This window comes from Phyllobates terribilis, unplaced genomic scaffold (genome assembly GCF_046119375.1).
Source record: "Phyllobates terribilis strain yellow unplaced genomic scaffold, ASM4611937v1 Scaffold_4__5_contigs__length_816908805, whole genome shotgun sequence".
Taxonomy (NCBI): Eukaryota; Metazoa; Chordata; class Amphibia; order Anura; family Dendrobatidae; genus Phyllobates; species Phyllobates terribilis.
In genome coordinates this window covers 681,215,408-681,238,480 of record NW_027362764.1, presented here as the reverse complement: position 1 = coordinate 681,238,480, position 23,073 = coordinate 681,215,408, and the positions used below count along the sequence as shown (strand labels likewise).

General features: G+C 41.1%; 2 non-coding genes and 2 pseudogenes across 2 annotated transcripts; all 4 read right to left on the bottom strand.

Moving 5' to 3' along the window:
* Positions 1–5,443: 5,443 nt before the first annotated feature.
* Positions 5,444–5,562, bottom strand: LOC141266722 (5S ribosomal RNA). Its single transcript, XR_012320749.1, has one exon. It is a non-coding gene; the product is annotated as a 5S ribosomal RNA (ribosomal RNA).
* A 941-nt stretch (positions 5,563–6,503) lies between these two features.
* LOC141268765 (5S ribosomal RNA) lies at positions 6,504–6,623 on the bottom strand (annotated as a pseudogene).
* Positions 6,624–12,360: 5,737 nt separating this feature from the next.
* LOC141267197 (5S ribosomal RNA) lies at positions 12,361–12,479 on the bottom strand. Its single transcript, XR_012321210.1, has one exon. It is a non-coding gene; the product is annotated as a 5S ribosomal RNA (ribosomal RNA).
* Positions 12,480–13,420: 941 nt separating this feature from the next.
* Positions 13,421–13,539, bottom strand: LOC141269773 (5S ribosomal RNA; annotated as a pseudogene).
* Between the last annotated feature and the right edge of the window lie 9,534 nt (positions 13,540–23,073).

Below are 23,073 nucleotides of genomic sequence, written 5' to 3'. Positions count from 1 at the left end.
TGAGTGACGTAGGAGGAACGGACGTACAAGAGCCACTAAAAATATCAGAGAATTCTGGAATTACCCAGGCTCAACTCCAAATTAAAATGAGGAAAAATTTGCTGAAATTATACAAAATCATGCCAAAATATGATGTCAAAATCCATGCCTGTAGAAATTCAGAGACATTTGATGAATTCTCTGATAAGTTTGATTTATCCAATGAGGAGAGGAATCAATTATTTAAAATATGGATTCCTGTGACATTGTCCAGACGTTTACATTTAATGCCCTGTGAAAATGACTCTCCTAATGGATGGGAAAATGATTCGGACAGATTAAGATATTTGATTTATTGTGTCACAAAGGATTTTCCCAACATAGAAGATCTGCAGAAACTAAGGATTGGTAGGAAGGAATGTACATATACATTCATGTCCATATTTGAACGGTTGTACAAAGCTCTCATCAAAATGGAAAAGTACAACATATGATAACAACTTTTGTACAAAAATTCAAATTCCTAAATTCAGTTTCCCAAGTTATGGCATCACAAAAAAATTCATTATTTGAATGTGCGCAGATGCTGGATTCTGTTAGAAAACATGAGAATCGTGAAAAGAAAATAAATCAAGCTAAATTTATAAAACCAGGAAAGGTAAAATCTTACCAAAAGCCAATATCAAACTCTCCTAGACTGAGTCATCCCCATAGTGAACTATATCAAATACGCAGAAGATTTCATATATGTTATAATCCATATCAGCCAGTGCAAAGATCCATCTCTCCACAGAATGAGTTAATTCTCAGTCAGAACTTTGATTCTCTAAAAAGGAAAATGGCTGAAACTGATGGACAGAGACAGGTGAGACGACCAACTCACTGTGACGTCATGGAATGTGGACAGAAGAACAGGCAGTTCTCTGAGGTTTTGAAGGATAGAAAAATGTCTTTCCTAAATAGGGCGTTCCTGGAGATATTTGAGAGAGACAGAAGATTTGGTTTAGGGAGTGGCTAAGGAAAAACTGTAATTATAATGTTGTATCAAAATGTAATACAATGTCTCAATATTTATTTATAATCTTATACAGTAAATTGTAGTTACATAGTTTCTAATAGTTCATATATATATATATATATATATATATATATACACTTGTCTAAGTAGAGATTGCACATAATTGTATTTATATATACGAATATAAAATATATATATATATTAATTTATAAATTAGAACTTCATATATATAAATTTAAGTAGCAATATTTTGAATTACATTAGAACCAACCAATATATGTATAAGATATTTAAATAATTCTGTTTCTGTATGAATTTGATATTTAATTTTATTTTCTTATATTTCCTTAGAGTTTTCATTCCAAAGCAGGATTTGATCAAAGAACTCTAAAATGGATTTATTTCTTTATTCACACAGGAAGTGAAAAAATTGCATGATTTTATGTGTATAACATTTTAAAATAATAACAATATATCTAGTTGAACTATAATATATATGTAATACTTATTAATTCTTTTGTGTTGCTAATATTTTCTGTGCATGAAGTGTTCGTGCAAATTAAAGTAGCTTTACAGCATGACGTGTGACAGCTGCGGCCTTTGAACTTTGAGCTAATAGTATAGGATCCCATTCATTATATTTTCAACTGATGTAACTTAAGACCGGGCAGCCAGTGAAAAAAGAATCTAAGACAAGAGTTTTTTTAAGTGTCTGAAATTCCAGTGACTTACTCTCATATTATATAATATGTACTTGGGGAATATTCAAAGAAATATAAAGATATTCAATTGATATGGTAATGCGCATTAATAAATTGGGATACAACAATTTTGGGTTAAATATATATATATCTAAAACTTCATATGTGGAATGTTTGAGTTGAACAGATCTGTGAATGTCAGAGTGAAGGTGACAGATGAGTAAATCAGCAGCTGCTAAGTGTGATTGATGTGACAAAGGCCTCGTATGTTTGTATGTTTGAAAAAAAAAATGTTTCTTTATGTGAAGGTACAAAAATATATTTAATTCTGAGGAAATTATAATACATAATTAGGTATTACAGTGCCTACAAGTAGTATTCAACCCCCTGCAGATTTAGGTGGTTGACACATGCGGAATTAACTTGGCATTGTGACATTTATACTGTAGATCAGCCTGGAAGTGGGAAATGCACTGCAGCAACTTTTTTTTCGTTTTTTTAAAACGTTAAAAGTTAATTCAGAGTGTCATTTATTATTCAACCCCTCAAACCACAAGAATTCTGTTTGGTCCCCCTAAAGTATTAAGAAGTAGTTCAGGCACCAAGAATAATGAGCTTCACATGTGTGGATTAAAGATCTCTTTTGCCAGCCTTTTCTGACTATTTAAGACCCTCCCCAAACTTGTGAACAGCACTCAGACATGGTCAACATGGGAAAGACAAAAGAGCATTCCAAGGCCATCAGAGACAAGATCGTGGAGGGTCACAAGGCTGGCAAGGGGTACAAAACCCTTTCCAAGGAGTTGGGCCTACCTGTCTCCACTGTTGGGAGCATCATCCGTAAGTGGAAGGCTTATGGAACTACTGTTAGCCTTCCACGGCCTGGACAGCCTTTGAAAGTGTCCTCCCGTGCCGAGGCCAGGCTTGTCCGAAGAGTCAAGGCTAACCCAAGGACAACAAGGAAGGAGCTCTGGGAAGATCTCATGGCAGTGGGGACATTGGTTTCAGTCAATACCATAAGTAACGTACTCCACCGCAATGGTCTCCGTTCCAGACGAGCCCGTAAGGTACCTTTACTTTCAAAGCGTCATGTCAAGTCTCGTCTACAGTTTGCTCATGATCACTTGGAGGACTCTGAGACAGACTGGTTCAAGGTTCTATGGTCTGATGAGATCAAGATCGAGATCTTTGGTGCCAACCACACACGTGACGTTTGGAGACTGGATGGCACTGCATACGACCCCAAGAATACCATCCCTACAGTCAAGCATGGTGGTGGCAGCATCATGCTGTGGGGCTGTTTCTCTGCCAAGGGGCCTGGCCATCTGGTCCGCATCCATGGGAAGATGGATAGCACGGCCTACCTGGAGATTTTGGCCAAGAACCTCCGCTCCTCCATCAAGGATCTTAAGATGGGTCGTAATTTCATCTTCCAACAAGACAACGACCCAAAGCACACAGCCAAGAAAACCAAGGCCTGGTTCAAGAGGGAAAAAGTCAAGGTGTTGGAGTGGCCTAGTCAGTCTCCTGACCTTAACCCAATTGAAAACTTGTGGAAGAAGCTCAAGAATAAAGTCCACATGAGACACCCAAAGAACCTAGATAACTTGGAGAAGATCTGCATGGAGGAGTGGGCCAAGATAACTCCACAGACCTGTGCCGGCCTGATCAGGTCTTATAAAAGACGATTATTAGCTGTAATTGCAAACAAGGGTTATTCCACAAAAAATTAAACATAGGGGTTGAATAATAATTGACCCACACTTTTATGTTTAAAATTTAATAAAATTCAACTGAGCAACATAACTTTTTGGTTTGTAAGATTTATGCTTCTTTTCATAAAACCTACTCTCGTTTGCAGTTTGAAGGCTCTAACTTATTTGCATCTTATCAAACCAGCTAAATCTGCAGTGGGTTGAATACTACTTGTAGGCACTGTATCTACATATATATATTTATATATTTCTTTAATAATTATTATTTCTTGATTTAACTAATAGTGGATAAGGGCAACCACACATCAAAATGGTTTACAAAGCAAATTTATATTTAGAATAATTTTCCACATAATAATATTCTTGAATAACTATAATATTATTTTTAATGGTTACCTAAATAGGTACACACCTCTCTTTAGTCAAATCTATGCTACTCATCGATATGAAATTTATGCACAATATTTCTAGAAGAATAATTATTTTTAATTTGGTTCTGATATATACATGAATTTTATAAAATAATATTTTTGGTATTAAGGGGGAAAATGTGTTTTTGATCCTGATTACATAATCACTTTTGATCAATACTTATTTTCCACACATTTTAATAAAGAAGAAATAATAATAAGGTACTATGGTATAATTAAGAAGGGTATTACATGCAAAGTTGCATAATTTAATATTTTTTGGTGGTACAAGGTTATGACAAATATGAAATCATCCAGATAATGGAGATATAAGGGTATTTTTTATGGAGAATATAATTACTCTGCATTTGTCATTAAAATTTAAAGGCCTTATTTTTATTTTTATTCTTATTTTTACTCTTAATTTTATTTTTCATTTTTAAAATTTTATTCTTACTTTATACTTCTTATTTTTCTATTTTTTCATTTTTTAATTCTCATTTGATTTTATTTGAGTTCAATATCTCAATTGAGAAAACACATTAATATTTAATAAAGTAATGTCTAATACAAGAGTATTGCTTCATTAAATATATATTGCTAAGGAAAAAAATGTTTACATTTTCTGAGTAAACACAACAATTCATTCATTCATTTATTCATTCATTCATTCATTCATACATTCATATATTTATTCATTTTGGTTCAGGAGTATACATTCTTTGATATTATTGGTTTAATAAAGATATAAAAACTTGTTTTTTCAAAATACACTGACACCTATGGGTTGGAAAAGGTAATTACACCTATGACATAAAAATGTTCTATCATATGGAGAACTTGATTGATAATGAATTATTATCTATTATTGTTTATTATTCCAAACATAATTTATTTTAATATTTTGATAATAATTAGATGGATATTACTGATTGCTATGGTACGCTGTGATATTATCAGATGAGATCGGGCGTATCCAAGGTGGTATGGCCAGTAGAAGCTGCTCGATCCATCGCCCGGCCAGCCTTTCTCAGGATCGCTTGGTGGCGAGCAATCTGGCCGTGACGGGGCGGGCTCCGAAGGGTCCATGCAAAGTCTGTGCCGTCCCTACAGGTGTGGTTTGTTTAGCATTGATTCACCCGCCGCATCAGGTGTCTTCAAAAATGGCTCAGCGCAGGGTCTCCTGCACCCTAAACCCTTCATCGCGGTAATGTGACAGAAAGAGCAAGCTGGACCCGTAACTTGGGGGCGGAGCGAGACGTCCAGGGGTGAATGAATGAAGAGGGTGAGATGGTTGCCAGTGACTTTGAGCTGCTCTTCAGGGAGGAGGGTCGTGTTGCCTTCAAATGTCTTCTGCTTGGGGTTACCGGTGGTTGCCTCCAGCCACGCGGGAGATGCTGGTCCTGGTGAAAAGGAGCCTAGTATTAAAAGTAAAGAAGCAACAATGCTGGAGGCCCACGGTGATCAGAAGGATGCTGGTATTTTGCAGAGATGAAATAGCGCAAGAGAGAAAGCAAATGAAAAAAAGAAAACAGAATGAATGTGTGCACTTGTGAAAGGGAATGGAAAAAAGGCATAGAAGAGAGTGCCCCCTGCTGGTGGAAGGAAGGAAAAAGCAAAAGCCTACAGCACCTGGTATTCCCAGGCGGTCTCCCATCAAAGTACTAACCGGGCCCAACCCTGCTTGGCTTTCAAGATCAGACGAGATTGGGTATGTTCAGGGTGGTGTGGCCGTAGGGAGAGACAAGCCTCTCACTTGCTGCTTTTCTACTTTGACGTCTGGCTGCCGGCTGCCCTTTCCAGTGCTCAGCAAGACCAGGTCCTTTTGTGCTTTCCCTTCTCTTCAATTTTTTTGCTGGCTTCCTTAAAAGGTCTTGAAGACAGAAGGCCCCACTCAGAGGCGCTGAGCTCACTGATCGGCTGCAGCGCTGTCGACGGAACGTCAGCTTCACGGCCAATGCCACAGGCCAGGAGCAGAGGCGAGACTCACCGGTAGACCCGGGTAGGGTGAGTAGAGCGCGGTTAGTTGCTTTCTAATAGCCTGCAGCCGGGGATTAACTTTTAATGAAAGGGAACAATCCCTTTGACTGTCTGCAGCGCGCCACACCTAGGAAGCGCACTCTCACACACAAGCCATCATGCACACGTGCTCGCACGTGACAACACCCCCTATCTGCCCCTACAACCTCTCCGTCACCATGCGTCAGACTCTCCTGCCTGTTTTATGATTTCAGGGCCCTAGCAGGAATCACCCCCCCCTCCCCAATTCCTTCCGCACCTTCCTTGCCTTCCTTGCCCTGAGGTTAGCTCTTTGTCAGCCGTCTGGCTTGGTTACACAAGCTTCTTTGCAGACAAACATGTTACTTCTGCTGGCCCTCGCTAGGCGGCCGGCATCCAAAACCTTCCCTGGGCACCTGCTGAAAGCTTGGCCCCTTCACGGCCCCGGGTGCTTTTAACGCCATCATTTCCACACGGCGAGCTGCGGAGTCAATAAGCACTCCTAGCCGTGGAAAAGAGCTCGGTGTCAGGCATGCGTGAAAGCGGCGAGGTAGCGTACTTAGCTGCCAACTGGCTCAGAGGCCTTGGGGCTTCCATCATTTAAGTTACTTAAGGTCGGTATCCGGCAAGGCGCCGTTCCATGCTAGCCGAGCTGGGCAGTAGGGCAAAACGTCATCAAAATGGTCTACAGCACCCGGTGTTCCCAGGAGGTCTCCCATCCAAGTACTGTCCGAGCCCTGCCTTGCTTTGCTTCCGAGATCAGACAAGATGAGGCGTATCCAAGGTGGTATGGCCAGTAGACACTGCTTGATCCATCGCCCGGCCAGCCTTTCTCAGGATCGCTTGGTGGTGAGCAATCTGGCCGTGACGGGGCGGGCTCCGAAGGGTCCATGCAAAGGCTGTGCCGTCCCTACAGGTGTGGTTTATTTAGCAGTGATTCATCCGCTGAATCAGGTGTCTTCAAAAATGGCTCGGCGCAGGGTCTCCTGCACCCTAAACCCTTCATCGCGGTAATGTGACAGAAAGAGCAAGCTGGACCCGTAACTTGGGGTCTGAGCGAGACGTCCACGGGTGAATGAAGGAAGAGGGTGAGATGGTTGCCAGTGACTTTGAGCTGCTCTTCAGGGGGGAGGGTCGTGTTGCCTGCAAAGGCCTTCTGCTTGGGGTTACCGGTGGTTGCCTCCAGCCACCCGGGAGACGCTGGTCCTGGTGAAAAGGAGCCTAGTATTAAAAGTAAAGAAGCAACAATGCTGGAGGCCCACGGTGATCAGAAGGATGCTGGTATTTTGCAGAGATGAAATAGCGCAAGAGAGAAAGCAAATGAAAAAAAGAAAAGAGAATGAATGTGCGCACTTGTGAAAGGGAATGGAAAAAAGGTATAGAAGAGAGTGCCCCCTGCTGGTGGAAGGAAGGAAAAAGCAAAAGCCTACAGCACCTGACATTCCCAGGCGGTCTCTGTTAAATGGTTAATTATGGAAATTCATTTGGAATGTTAATCGATAATCAATTTTCTGAGTTCTATGCCTCAGCCATCGTGTCTAGTTGACATGCGCTATTTGTGTGTGTATATTTGGTTCACTACCATATGTAGAACAGGTGTCCATACGACTGGCTATAAAAGCCCATGGTACAGAAAGGGGGGGCTCTCTTTCTCTGCCCACCCCACAAGACACAGAATCTTCATGCTGAGAAGCAGATGACATGTAGGCCTGGACACATGCTGGACAAAGACATGATTTACCAGCCAGGATCCAAGGAAAGATGGGTGAATCTCAACAATTAAGCTAATTATGGACAAATGGACAATTACTTTATAACTAATTATTTTATGTACCTGCTGCAATCTGATTCTTTTTAATGGACAATCCAAGAATAAATAGATACATTTTTTATAAGAATATCTTGATATTGATACTTTGAGAAGTCCTCAGTAGAAAAAAATAATACAGGAAGAGTATTATTTTACAATGGTGAGCCAGCCAGTCCTGTTTTTTTGTTTTTTAAATTAAGTAAGTGAATTTCTTCCGTGAACAAGGGGGGAGTCCTGACGAGCTGAACAGCTGTTGTTCACGTGTCAGTAAATTCACTAGTTTGTCACGAAAAGCAGAAAGGACCTACAGACTGAGGAAAGACAGGAAGCAGAGGTACTAACAAGGAACAGAATCACACAGGAAAAGAATCAGACGAACTGAAGACAGGACGTGCTGATAAAGAAAAGCCAAGGAATCTTAAGGTAAGCAAAATATGGATATAATTTCTTCTTTTGCTAAACAAAGTAATATTAATTTCAAAGTTAATGTAGGAGATGACATAGAAGTTTTGTGGCTCAGTTTATACAAAGAATGTGAATTGCAGAATTTACAGTTAACTTCTAAATTGGTAAATAGAGACAAACAGAAATTGAGAAATATTCTACATTTGGTAGATTTTTTTCATAGTCTTGTGTTAGAGATTTCTAAGCAGGAAAATAGTGTAGAAGTGTCAGACGGTGATACTGATTCAGACTGTAATGTGGAAGATGAACAAGAAGTAAGACACGTGTCTGTAACTGAAGGTGACCTTGGGTCTGACCAAGAGACGGACATACAGAAACCTGACATGGGAGGAGACATGACTAACATACGAGAAACCGACATACTAGGTGATGTGGGAGGAGACGTGAGTGACATAGGAGGAACGGACGTACAAGAGCCACTAAAAATATCAGAGAATTCTGGAATTACCCAGGCTCAACTCCAAATTAAAATGAGGAAAAATTTGCTGAAATTATACAAAATCATGCCAAAATATGATGTCAAAATCCATGCCTGTAGAAATTCAGAGACATTTGAGAGCTTCTCTGATAAGTTTGATTTATCCAATGAGGAGAGGAATCAATTATTTAAAATATGCATTCCTGTGACATTGTCCAGACGTTTACATTTAATGCCCTGTGAAACTGACTCTCCTAATGGATGGGAAAATGATTCGGACAGATTAAGGTATTGATTTATTGTGTCACAAAGGATTTTCCCAACATAGAAGATCTGCAGAAACTAAGGATTGGTAGGAAGGAATGTACATATACATTCATGTCCATATTTGAACGGTTGTACAAAGCTCTCATCAAAAATGGAAAAGTACAACATATGATAACAACTTTTGTACAAAAATTCAAATTCCTAAATTCAGTTTCCCAAGATATGGCATCACAAAAAAATTCATTATTTGAATGTGCGCAGATGCTGGATTTTGTTAGAAAACATGAGAATCGTGAAAAGAAAATAAATCAAGCTAAACTTATAAAACCAGGAAAGGTAAAATCTTATAAAAAGCCAATATCAAACTCTCCTAGACTGAGTCAACGCCATAGTGAACTCTATCAAATACGCAGAAGATTTCATATATGTTATAAGCCATTTCAGCCAGTGCAAAGATCCATCTCTCCACAGAATGAGTTAATTCTCAGTCAGAACTGTGATTCTCTAAAAAGGAAAATGGCTGAAACTGATGGACAGAGACAGGTGAGACGACCAACTCACTGTGACGTCATGGAATGTGGACAGAAGAACAGGCAGTTCTCTGAGGTTTTGAAGGATAGAAAAATGTCTTTCCTAAATAGGGCGTTCCTGGAGATATTTGAGAGAGACAGAAGATTTGGTTTAGGGAGTGGCTAAGGAAAAACTGTAATTATAATGTTGTATCAAAATGTAATACAATGTCTCAATATTTATTTATAATCTTATACAGTAAAATTGTAGTTACATAGTTTCTAATAGTTCATATATATATATATATATATATATATATATACACTTGTCTAAGTAGAGATTGCGTATAATTGTATTTATATATACTTTTATAAAATATATATATATACATATTAATTAATAAATTAGAATTTCATATATATAACTTTAAGTAGCAATATTTTGAATTACATTATAACCAACCAATATATGTATAAGATATTTAAATAATTCTGTTTCTGTATGAATTTGATATTTAATTTTATTTTCTTATATTTCCTTAGAGTTTTCATTCCAAAGCAGGATTTGATCAAAGAACTCTAAAATGGATTTATTTCTTTATTCACACAGGAAGTGAAAAAATTGCATGATTTTATGTGTATAACATTTTAAAATAATAACAATATATCTAGTTGAACTATAATATATATGTAATGCTTATTAATTCTTTTGTGTTGCTAATATTTTCTGTGCATGAAGTGTTCGTGCAAATTAAAGAAGCTTTACAGCATGACGTGTGACAGCTGCGGCCTTTGAACTTTGAGCTAAAAATATAGGATCCCATTCATTCTATTTTCAACTGATGTAACTTAAGACCGGGCAGCCAGTGAAAAAAGAATCTAAGACAAGAGTTTTTTCAAGTGTCTGAAATTCCAGTGACTTACTCTCATATTATATAATATGTACTTGGGGAATATTCAAAGAAATATAAAGATATTCAATTGATATGGCAATGCGCATTAATAAATTTCGATGCAACAATTTTGGGTTAAATATATATATATATATATATATATCTAAAACTTCATATGTGGAATGTTTGAGTTGAACAGATCTGTGAATGTCAGAGTGAAGGTGACAGATGAGTAAATCAGCAGCTGCTAAGTGTGATTGATGTGACAGAGGCCTCGTATGTTTGTATGTTTAAAAAAAAAAATGTTTCTTTATGTGAAGGTACAAAAATATATTTAATTCTGAGGAAATTATAATACATAATTAGGTATTATCTACATATATATATTTCTATATTTCTTTAATAATTATTATTTCTTGATTTAACTAATAGTGGATAAGGGCAACCACACATCAAAATGGTTTACAAAGCAAATTTATATTTAGAATAATTTTCCACATGATAATATTCTTGAATAACTATAATATTATTTTTAATGGTTACCTAAATAGGTACACACCTCTCTTTAGTCAAATCTATGCTACTCATCGATATGAAATTTATGCACAATATTTCTAGAAGAATAATTATTTTTAATTTGGTTCTGATATATACATGAATTTTATAAAATAATATTTTTGGTATTAAGGGGGAAAATGTGTTTTTGATCCTGATTACATAATCACTTTTGATCAATACTTATTTTCCACACATTTTAATAAAGAAGAAATAATAATAAGGTACTATGGTATAATTAAGAAGGGTATTACATGCAAAGTTGCATAATTTAATATTTTTTGGTGGTACAAGGTTATGACAAATATGAAATCATCCAGATAATGGAGATATAAGGGTATTTTTTATGGAGAATATAATTACTCTGCATTTGTCATTAAAATTTAAAGGCCTTATTTTTATTTTTATTCTTATTTTTACTCTTAATTTTATTTTTCATTTTTAAAATTTTATTCTTACTTTATACTTCTTATTTTTCTATTTTTTCATTTTTTAATTCTCATTTGATTTTATTTGAGTTCAATATCTCAATTGAGAAAACACATTAATATTTAATAAAGTAATGTCTAATACAAGAGTATTGCTTCATTAAATATATATTGCTAAGGAAAAAAATGTTTACATTTTCTGAGTAAACACAACAATTCATTCATTCATTTATTCATTCATTCATTCATTCATACATTCATATATTTATTCATTTTGGTTCAGGAGTATACATTCTTTGATATTATTGGTTTAATAAAGATATAAAAACTTGTTTTTTCAAAATACACTGACACCTATGGGTTGGAAAAGGTAATTACACCTATGACATAAAAATGTTCTATCATATGGAGAACTTGATTGATAATGAATTATTATCTATTATTGTTTATTATTCCAAACATAATTTATTTTAATATTTTGATAATAATTAGATGGATATTACTGATTGCTATGGTACGCTGTGATATTATCAGATGAGATCGGGCGTATCCAAGGTGGTATGGCCAGTAGAAGCTGCTCGATCCATCGCCCGGCCAGCCTTTCTCAGGATCGCTTGGTGGCGAGCAATCTGGCCGTGACGGGGCGGGCTCCGAAGGGTCCATGCAAAGTCTGTGCCGTCCCTACAGGTGTGGTTTGTTTAGCATTGATTCACCCGTCGCATCAGGTGTCTTCAAAAATGGCTCAGCGCAGGGTCTCCTGCACCCTAAACCCTTCATCGCGGTAATGTGACAGAAAGAGCAAGCTGGACCCGTAACTTGGGGGCGGAGCGAGACGTCCAGGGGTGAATGAATGAAGAGGGTGAGATGGTTGCCAGTGACTTTGAGCTGCTCTTCAGGGAGGAGGGTCGTGTTGCCTTCAAATGTCTTCTGCTTGGGGTTACCGGTGGTTGCCTCCAGCCACGCGGGAGATGCTGGTCCTGGTGAAAAGGAGCCTAGTATTAAAAGTAAAGAAGCAACAATGCTGGAGGCCCACGGTGATCAGAAGGATGCTGGTATTTTGCAGAGATGAAATAGCGCAAGAGAGAAAGCAAATGAAAAAAAGAAAAGAGAATGAATGTGTGCACTTGTGAAAGGGAATGGAAAAAAGGCATAGAAGAGAGTGCCCCCTGCTGGTGGAAGGAAGGAAAAAGCAAAAGCCTACAGCACCTGGTATTCCCAGGCGGTCTCCCATCAAAGTACTAACCGGGCCCAACCCTGCTTGGCTTTCAAGATCAGACAAGATTGGGTATGTTCAGGGTGGTGTGGCCGTAGGGAGAGACAAGCCTCTCACTTGCTGCTTTTCTACTTTGACGTCTGGCTGCCGGCTGCCCTTTCCAGTGCTCAGCAAGACCAGGTCCTTTTGTGCTTTCCCTTCTCTTCAATTTTTTTGCTGGCTTCCTTAAAAGGTCTTGAAGACAGAAGGCCCCACTCAGAGGCGCTGAGCTCACTGATCGGCTGCAGCGCTGTCGACGGAACGTCAGCTTCACGGCCAATGCCACAGGCCGGGAGCAGAGGCGAGACTCACCGGTAGACCCGGGTAGGGTGAGTAGAGCGCGGTTAGTTGCTTTCTAATAGCCTGCAGCCGGGGATTAACTTTTAATGAAAGGGAACAATCCCTTTGACTGTCTGCAGCGCGCCACACCTAGGAAGCGCACTCTCACACACAAGCCATCATGCACACGTGCTCGCACGTGACAACACCCCCTATCTGCCCCTACAACCTCTCCGTCACCATGCGTCAGACTCTCCTGCCTGTTTTATGATTTCAGGGCCCTAGCAGGAATCACCCCCCCCTCCCCAATTCCTTCCGCACCTTCCTTGCCTTCCTTGCCCTGAGGTTAGCTCTTTGTCAGCCGTCTGGCTTGGTTACACAAGCTTCTTTGCAGACAAACATGTTACTTCTGCTGGCCCTCGCTAGGCGGCCGGCATCCAAAACCTTCCCTGGGCACCTGCTGAAAGCTTGGCCCCTTCACGGCCCCGGGTGCTTTTAACGCCATCATTTCCACACGGCGAGCTGCGGAGTCAATAAGCACTCCTAGCCGTGGAAAAGAGCTCGGTGTCAGGCATGCGTGAAAGCGGCGAGGTAGCGTACTTAGCTGCCAACTGGCTCAGAGGCCTTGGGGCTTCCATCATCTAAGTTACTTAAGGTCGGTATCCGGCAAGGCGCCGTTCCATGCTAGCCGAGCTGGGCAGTAGGGCAAAACGTCATCAAAATGGTCTACAGCACCCGGTGTTCCCAGGAGGTCTCCCATCCAAGTACTGTCCGAGCCCTGCCTTGCTTGCTTCCGAGATCAGACAAGATGAGGCGTATCCAAGGTGGTATGGCCAGTAGACACTGCTTGATCCATCGCCCGGCCAGCCTTTCTCAGGATCGCTTGGTGGTGAGCAATCTGGCCGTGACGGGGCGGGCTCCGAAGGGTCCATGCAAAGGCTGTGCCGTCCCTACAGGTGTGGTTTATTTAGCAATGATTCACCCGCTGAATCAGGTGTCTTCAAAAATGGCTCGGCGCAGGGTCTCCTGCACCCTAAACCCTTCATCGCGGTAATGTGACAGAAAGAGCAAGCTGGACCCGTAACTTGGGGTCTGAGCGAGACGTCCACGGGTGAATGAAGGAAGAGGGTGAGATGGTTGCCAGTGACTTTGAGCTGCTCTTCAGGGGGGAGGGTCGTGTTGCCTGCAAAGGCCTTCTGCTTGGGGTTACCGGTGGTTGCCTCCAGCCACCCGGGAGACGCTGGTCCTGGTGAAAAGGAGCCTAGTATTAAAAGTAAAGAAGCAACAATGCTGGAGGCCCACGGTGATCAGAAGGATGCTGGTATTTTGCAGAGATGAAATAGCGCAAGAGAGAAAGCAAATGAAAAAAAGAAAAGAGAATGAATGTGCGCACTTGTGAAAGGGAATGGAAAAAAGGTATAGAAGAGAGTGCCCCCTGCTGGTGGAAGGAAGGAAAAAGCAAAAGCCTACAGCACCTGGCATTCCCAGGCGGTCTCTGTTAAATGGTTAATTATGGAAATTCATTTGGAATGTTAATCGATAATCAATTTTCTGAGTTCTATGCCTCAGCCATCGTGTCTAGTTGACATGCGCTATTTGTGTGTGTATATTTGGTTCACTACCATATGTAGAACAGGTGTCCATACGACTGGCTATAAAAGCCCATGGTACAGAAAGGGGGGGCTCTCTTTCTCTGCCCACCCCACAAGACACAGAATCTTCATGCTGAGAAGCAGATGACATGTAGGCCTGGACACATGCTGGACAAAGACATGATTTACCAGCCAGGATCCAAGGAAATATGGGTGAATCTCAACAATTAAGCTAATTATGGACAAATGGACAATTACTTTATAACTAATTATTTTATGTACCTGCTGCAATCTGATTCTTTTTAATGGACAATCCAAGAATAAATAGATACATTTTTTATAAGAATATCTTGATATTGATACTTTGAGAAGTCCTCAGTAGAAAAAAATAATACAGGAAGAGTATTATTTTACAATGGTGAGCCAGCCAGTCCTGTTTTTTTGTTTTTCAAATTAAGTAAGTGAATTTCTTCCGTGAACAAGGGGGGAGTCCTGACGAGCTGAACAGCTGTTGTTCACGTGTCAGTAAATTCACTAGTTTGTCACGAAAAGCAGAAAGGACCTACAGACTGAGGAAAGACAGGAAGCAGAGGTACTAACAAGGAACAGAATCACACAGGAAAAGAATCAGACGAACTGAAGACAGGACGTGCTGATAAAGAGAAGCCAAGGAATCTTAAGGTAAGCAAAATATGGATATAATTTCTTCTTTTGCTAAACAAAGTAATATTAATTTCAAAGTTAATGTAGGAGATGACATAGAAGTTTTGTGGCTCAGTTTATACAAAGAATGTGAATTGCAGAATTTACAGTTAACTTCTAAATTGGTAAATAGAGACAAACAGAAATTGAGAAATATTCTACATTTGGTAGATTTTTTTCATAGTCTTGTGTTAGAGATTTCTAAGCAGGAAAATAGTGTAGAAGTGTCAGACGGTGATACTGATTCAGACTGTAATGTGGAAGATGAACAAGAAGTAAGACACGTGTCTGTAACTGAAGGTGACCTTGGGTCTGACCAAGAGACGGACATACAGAAACCTGACATGGGAGGAGACATGACTAACATACGAGAAACCGACATACTAGGTGATGTGGGAGGAGACGTGAGTGACATAGGAGGAACGGACGTACAAGAGCCACTAAAAATATCAGAGAATTCTGGAATTACCCAGGCTCAACTCCAAATTAAAATGAGGAAAAATTTGCTGAAATTATACAAAATCATGCCAAAATATGATGTCAAAATCCATGCCTGTAGAAATTCAGAGACATTTGAGAGCTTCTCTGATAAGTTTGATTTATCCAATGAGGAGAGGAATCAATTATTTAAAATATGCATTCCTGTGACATTGTCCAGACGTTTACATTTAATGCCCTGTGAAACTGACTCTCCTAATGGATGGGAAAATGATTCGGACAGATTAAGGTATTGATTTATTGTGTCACGAAGGATTTTCCCAACATAGAAGATCTGCAGAAACTAAGGATTGGTAGGAAGGAATGTACATATACATTCATGTCCATATTTGAACGGTTGTACAAAGCTCTCATCAAAAATGGAAAAGTACAACATATGATAACAACTTTTGTACAAAAATTCAAATTCCTAAATTCAGTTTCCCAAGATATGGCATCACAAAAAAATTCATTATTTGAATGTGCGCAGATGCTGGATTTTGTTAGAAAACATGAGAATCGTGAAAAGAAAATAAATCAAGCTAAACTTATAAAACCAGGAAAGGTAAAATCTTATAAAAAGCCAATATCAAACTCTCCTAGACTGAGTCAACGCCATAGTGAACTCTATCAAACTCTATCAAATACGCAGAAGATTTCATATATGTTATAAGCCATTTCAGCCAGTGCAAAGATCCATCTCTCCACAGAATGAGTTAATTCTCAGTCAGAACTGTGATTCTCTAAAAAGGAAAATGGCTGAAACTGATGGACAGAGACAGGTGAGACGACCAACTCACTGTGACGTCATGGAATGTGGACAGAAGAACAGGCAGTTCTCTGAGGTTTTGAAGGATAGAAAAATGTCTTTCCTAAATAGGGCGTTCCTGGAGATATTTGAGAGAGACAGAAGATTTGGTTTAGGGAGTGGCTAAGGAAAAACTGTAATTATAATGTTGTATCAAAATGTAATACAATGTCTCAATATTTATTTATAATCTTATACAGTAAAATTGTAGTTACATAGTTTCTAATAGTTCATATATATATATATATATATATATATATATACACTTGTCTAAGTAGAGATTGCGTATAATTGTATTTATATATACTTTTATAAAATATATATATATACATATTAATTAATAAATTAGAATTTCATATATATAACTTTAAGTAGCAATATTTTGAATTACATTATAACCAACCAATATATGTATAAGATATTTAAATAATTCTGTTTCTGTATGAATTTGATATTTAATTTTATTTTCTTATATTTCCTTAGAGTTTTCATTCCAAAGCAGGATTTGATCAAAGAACTCTAAAATGGATTTATTTCTTTATTCACACAGGAAGTGAAAAAATTGCATGATTTTATGTGTATAACATTTTAAAATAATAACAATATATCTAGTTGAACTATAATATATATGTAATGCTTATTAATTCTTTTGTGTTAATATTTTCTGTGCATGAAGTGTTCGTGCAAATTAAAGAAGCTTTACAGCATGACGTGTGACAGCTGCGGCCTTTGAACTTTGAGCTAATAATATAGGATCCCATTCATTCTATTTTCAACTGATGTAACTTAAGACCGGGCAGCCAGTGAAAAAAGAATCTAAGACAAGAGTTTTTTCAAGTGTCTGAAATTCCAGTGACTTACTCTCATATTATATAATATGTACTTGGGGAATATTCAAAGAAATATAAAGATATTCAATTGATATGGCAATGCGCATTAATAAATTGGGATGCAACAATTTTGGGTTAAATATATATATATATATATATATCTAAAACTTCATATGTGGAATGTTTGAGTTGAACAGATCTGTGAATGTCAGAGTGAAGGTGACAGATGAGTAAATCAGCAGCTGCTAAGTGTGATTGATGTGACAGAGGCCTCGTATGTTTGTATGTTTAAAAAAAAAAATGTTTCTTTATGTGAAGGTACAAAAATATATTTAATTCTGAGGAAATTATAATACATAATTAGGTATTATCTACATATATATATTTCTATATTTCTTTAATAATTATTATTTCTTGATTTAACTAATAGTGGATAAGGGCAACCACACATCAAAATGGTTTACAAAGCAAATTTATATTTAGAATAATTTTCCACATGATAATATTCTTGAATAACTATAATATTATTTTTAATGGTTACCTAAATAGGTACACACCTCTCTTTAGTCAAATCTATGCTACACATCAATATGAAATTCATGCACAATATTTCTAGAAGAATAATTATTTTTAATTGGGTTCTGATATATACATAAATTTTATAAAATAATATTTTTGGTATTAAGGGGGAAAATGTGTTTTTGATCCTGATTACATAATCACTTTTGATCAATACTTATTTTCCACACATTTTAATAAAGAAGAAATAATAATAAGGTACTATGGTATAATTAAGAAGGGTATTACATGCAAAGTTGCATAATTTAATATTTTTTGGTGGTACAAGGTTATGACAAATATGAAATCATCCAGATAATGGAGCTATAAGGGTATTTTTTATGGAGAATATAATTACTCTGCATTTGTCATTAAAATTTAAAGGCCTTATTTTTATTTTTATTCTTATTTTTACTCTTAATTTTATTTTTCATTTTTAAAATTTTATTCTTACTTTATACTTCTTATTTTTCTATTTTTTCATTTTTTAATTCTCATTTGATTTTATTTGAGTTCAATATCTCAATTGAGAAAACACATTAATATTTAATAAAGTAATGTCTAATACTAGAGTATTGCTTCATTAAATATATATTGCTAAGGAAAAAAATGTTTACATTTTCTGAGTAAACACAACAATTCATTCATTCATTTTTTCATTTATTCATTCATTCATTCATTCATTCATTCATACATTCATATATTTATTCATTTTGGTTCAGGAGTATACTGTAACGGGTCTGGGAGGCGGAACCTCTGAGCTACTATACAAGGGGGCGGTCCTTGTAAGGGAGCGGGTGGCGACCAGGCAGGCAGTCACAGCAGGTGACCGGGACAGTCTCTGGAAGAATGGGCAGGAGGTCACGGCAAGTGACCGGGGCAGTCTCTGGATGAACGGGCAGATGGTCACGGCAAGTGACCGGGGCAGTCTCTGGGTGAACGGGCAGAGGGTCACGGCAAGTGACCGGGGCAGTCTCTGGGTAAAGGGTTGGAACGACCTGTGGCGGCTGATGGTAGACGTGAGCTCCCAGGTGAGCAGGCGAGAGTCTCTGGATAAACGGGTGGTCACAGCATGTGACGGCGGAGCCTCCAGGAAGACCAACAGACAGGCGGCAGATGAGCGCTCCCAGGTGAGCGGGCAGGAGTCACTGGACAGGCAGGTGGTCACAGCACGTGACGGCGGGGCCTTCAGGTAGACTAGCAGGCAGGTAGCAGATGTGCGCTCCCAGGTGAGCGGGCAAGCTGGTCCTTAGACAGACTGACAGGAGTTGTAAGGCAGACCGTCGGACCTCAGGCTAGCAGGCAGGTAGCAGAATATCAGGCAGGAATAAGACAGCAAGCTGGCAGGAATCTGGCAGGTATCTGGCAGGTAACTGGCAACGGGACCTGAGGGCTGAAGCAGAGTGGTGAACAGTGCAACAACATTGCTCGGGCACCTCCATTTTGGAGGAGGTGCCTTATATATGGTGAAGTCCTCCGGCCATTGGCCGGGGACTCCTTAGGACGGCGCTCGCGGCCCCTTTAAGAGGGAGGGAGAGTGCGCGCGCCCTAAGCACAGTGGCCGGGAAGGAGCGCGCGCTGCCAGCAGAGCGGGAGGAGGACGCCGGGCACGGAGCAGAGAGGTGAGGGGAACAGCGTCCCTGCCTAGCAGAGGGCAGGGACGCCGGCACTACAGTACCCCCCCCTTTAGGCACCCCCTTTTTTAGGCCAGACAGAAATTTAGCAAGGATGAGCGGGGCATGGATGTTCTCCCGGAGCTCCCACGTTCTCTCCTCAGGACCAAACCCCTTCCAATCTACTAGAAAAATGGTCTTTCCTCTTACCCTTTTGGTGGCAAGAATGTTCTCTACCTCAAACTCGTCCTCAGCAGAAACCGGAGCAGGAGTCGTACCTGTAGACTTGGAAAAAGAGTTAAGTACCACAGGTTTGAGGAGAGATACATGGAAGGAGTTAGGGATCCATAAGTTGGCCGGGAGTTTCAATTTATAGGCCACCGGGTTGATCTGACTGATGACCTCCAGAGGACCGATGAACCGAGGCCCTAACTTGTAAGAAGGTATCTTGAGTCGGACATATTTAGATGAGAGCCAGACTTTATCTCCAGGATGAAATTGTGGAGGATCCAGGCGTTTTTTGTCAGCGTGTCTTTTCATCCGTTCGGACGACTGAAGGAGTGCGGATCGGGTACTCTCCCAAATGGAGGAAAATTTGCTAACGAGAGATTCCGCAGCCGGGTTGTCCACAGAGGTGGAGACAGGAAAAGGAATCCGAGGATGCTGACCGAAGACTACAAAAAACGGGGATTTGGAGGTGGATTCGCTCTCGTGATTGTTATAAGAGAACTTGGCCCATGGTAGAGATCCACCCAGTCTGAATGATGGGCATTAACGAAGTGCCGGAGGTAACTGGTCAGGTTCTGATTGATCCGCTCCACTTGACCATTGGACTGTGGGTGGTAAGCGGAAGAGAAGTCCAGGGTGACGTCTAGCAGTTTACAAGTGGCTCTCCAGAAGCGTGAGGTGAACTGTACCCCACGATCCGACATGATGTGGAGGGGCAGGCCATGAAGACGGAAGATGTGACGAATAAAGTCTTTAGCTAGCTCGGGTGCAGACGGGAGGCCTGGCAGGGGAACAAAATGAGCCATCTTGGAGAAGCGGTCAGCGACCACCCAAATGACCGTACAACCGGCAGAGACTGGGAGGTCAGTTATAAAGTCCATTGCTATATGCTGCCAGGGGGCAGCAGGTACAGAAAGCGGAAGGAGACGACCGGCTGGCAGATGTCTCGGAACCTTGTTGCGGGCGCAGGACACACAGGCAGAAACAAAGTCTATTACGTCCTTGTGCAGGGTAGGCCACCAGTAGTGCCGGGTAATAAGCTGGAGGGTCTTTTTCTGACCGGCGTGGCCAGCCAGTTTAGACGAGTGACCCCAGTGAAGGATCTTCTCCCGATCAGGTACTGATACGAACGTCTTTCCGGGAGGGAGACGATTTAGACTCACGGGAGCCACCTGCATTACTCTGGCGGGATCGATGATGTGTTTCGGATCTTCCTCGAGATCAGACACCAGAAAGGATCGAGACAAGGCGTCCGCCTTGACGTTTTCGTCAGCCGGGCGAAAATGAAGAACAAAGTCAAAGCGAGCAAAAAACAAGGACCACCGGGCTTGGCGCGGGTTAAGTCTCTGGGCATGCTGGAGATAAGCCAAGTTCTTGTGGTCAGTGTAAATTATTACCGGGTGAAGAGCCCCCTCGAGCAGGTAACGCCACTCCTCCAATGCCAGTTTGATGGCCAATAACTCTCGGTCTAATATGGAATAATTGCGCTCTGAGGAGGAGAAGAGTTTAGAGAAGAAGCCGCAAGTTACCATCCTCCCGGAAGATGATTTTTGAGTAAGTACCGCTCCGGCTCCAGAGGAGGAGGCGTCAACTTCCAGGAAGAACTGCTTGTTGCCGTCCGGGCGATGCAGCACCGGGGCGGAAGAGAAGGCCTGTTTTAAGGAAAGAAAGGCCTCCTCTGCTTCGGGCGGCCACTCTTTGGGATTAGTACCCTTATGGGTGAGCGCGGAAATTGGGGCAGTCCGGGAAGAGAAGTGCGGTATGAAGAGGCCGTAGTAGTTGGCGAAGCCCAGGAACCGCTGAATGGCCTTCAACCCCTCCGGTCGAGGCCATTTCTCGATGGCAGACAGTTTCTCTGGATCCATTCATAGGCCGGTCTGAGAAATAATGTAGCACAAAAACGGAAGCTAGGTCTGCTCAAAGAGGCACTTCTCGTATTTAGCGAAGAGGTGATTCTGCCTGAGCCTGAGCAGGACCTGACGAACGTCCCTCCGGTGAGTCTGGAGATCCGGAGAGAAGACCAAGATGTCGTCCAGGCACACCACTACGCAGGAGTAGAGAAGGTCCCGAAAGATGTCATTGACCAACTCTTGAAAGACGGCAGGAGCGTTACAGAGACCAAAGGGCATTACCAGATATTCATAGTGGCCGTCCCGGGTGTTGAATGCCGTCTTCCATTCATCCCCCTGACGGATACGAACCAGGTTGTACGCCCCACGGAGGTCCAGTTTGGTGAAGATTCTAGCCCCCCTCAGACGATCAAATAACTCCGGAATGAGCGGAAGGGGGTACTTATTCTTCACCGTGATCTGGTTAAGGCCTCTATAGTCTATACAGGGACAGAGAGAGCCGTCCTTCTTTTTGACGAAAAAGAAGCCTGCTCCCGCCGGGGAGGTAGATTTCCGGATGAATCCCCTGGCCAGATTCTCCTCAATATATTCGGACATCGACCGGGTCTCAGCAGCGGATAATGGATAAATACGCCCACGGGGAAGAGTAGTACCGGGTAACAGGTCGATAGGGCAGTCGTATGGTCTATGAGGGGGTAGTGTCTCTGCCTCCTTTTTATTAAAGACATCAGCATAAGACCAATAAGGAATCGGAAGTCCAGGTAGATTAGCTGGGGTAGGAGAAGGACGGACGGGATGGACGGGAACCAGACAGGTCTTATGGCAGTCCTGTCCCCAGCGAAGGACTTCTCCGGTCTGCCAGTCAAGCACGGGTGCATGTCTCTGGAGCCAAGGTAGACCTAGCAAGAGGGCGTGAGAGAGTCCAGGCAGAACATGAAAGGAGATACTCTCAGAATGCAGCATTCCCACCTGCAGAGTAATGGATTCGGTGATGAGTTGGATGGGGCGTGGTAAGAGACCCCCATCCACGGCAGCAACAGACAAGGGTACAGCCAGAGGTTTGGTGGGGATGCGGTATTTCTCTACCAGGGACTGTGAAATAAGATTCCCGGCTGCTCCAGAGTCAAGTTGGGCTAGTTCGAAATAACGGTTCTCCCCGCAGACGATTGAGACTGACAGCAGCAGAGATGGAGAGGATTTATTCTTGTCTAGGTCGACCTCTCTGAGCGAACCTAGACACAGGCGTTTCCCGACCTCTCCGGGCAGGCACGGATCCGGTGCTCCTTACTGCCACAGTAGAAGCAGCTCCCCTCGGCACGGCGTAAGTCCTGATGGGTTTTGACCATCTTGGTCTGGTCTGAAGCAGAGTAGTGAACAGTGCAACAACATTGCTCGGGCACCTCCATTTTGGAGGAGGTGCCTTATATATGGTGAAGTCCTCCGGCCATTGGCCGGGGACTCCTTATGACGGCGCGCGCGGCCCCTTTAAGAGGGAGGGAGAGCACGCGCGCCCTAAGCACAGTGGGCAGGAAGGAGCGCGCGCTGCCAGCAGAGCGGGAGGAGGACGCCGGGCACGGAGCAGAGAGGTGAGGGGAACAGCGTCCCTGCCTAGCAGAGGGCAGGGACGCCGGCACTACATATACATTCTTTGATATTATTGGTTTAATAAAGATATAAAAACTTGTTTTTTCAAAATACACTGACACCTATGGGTTGGA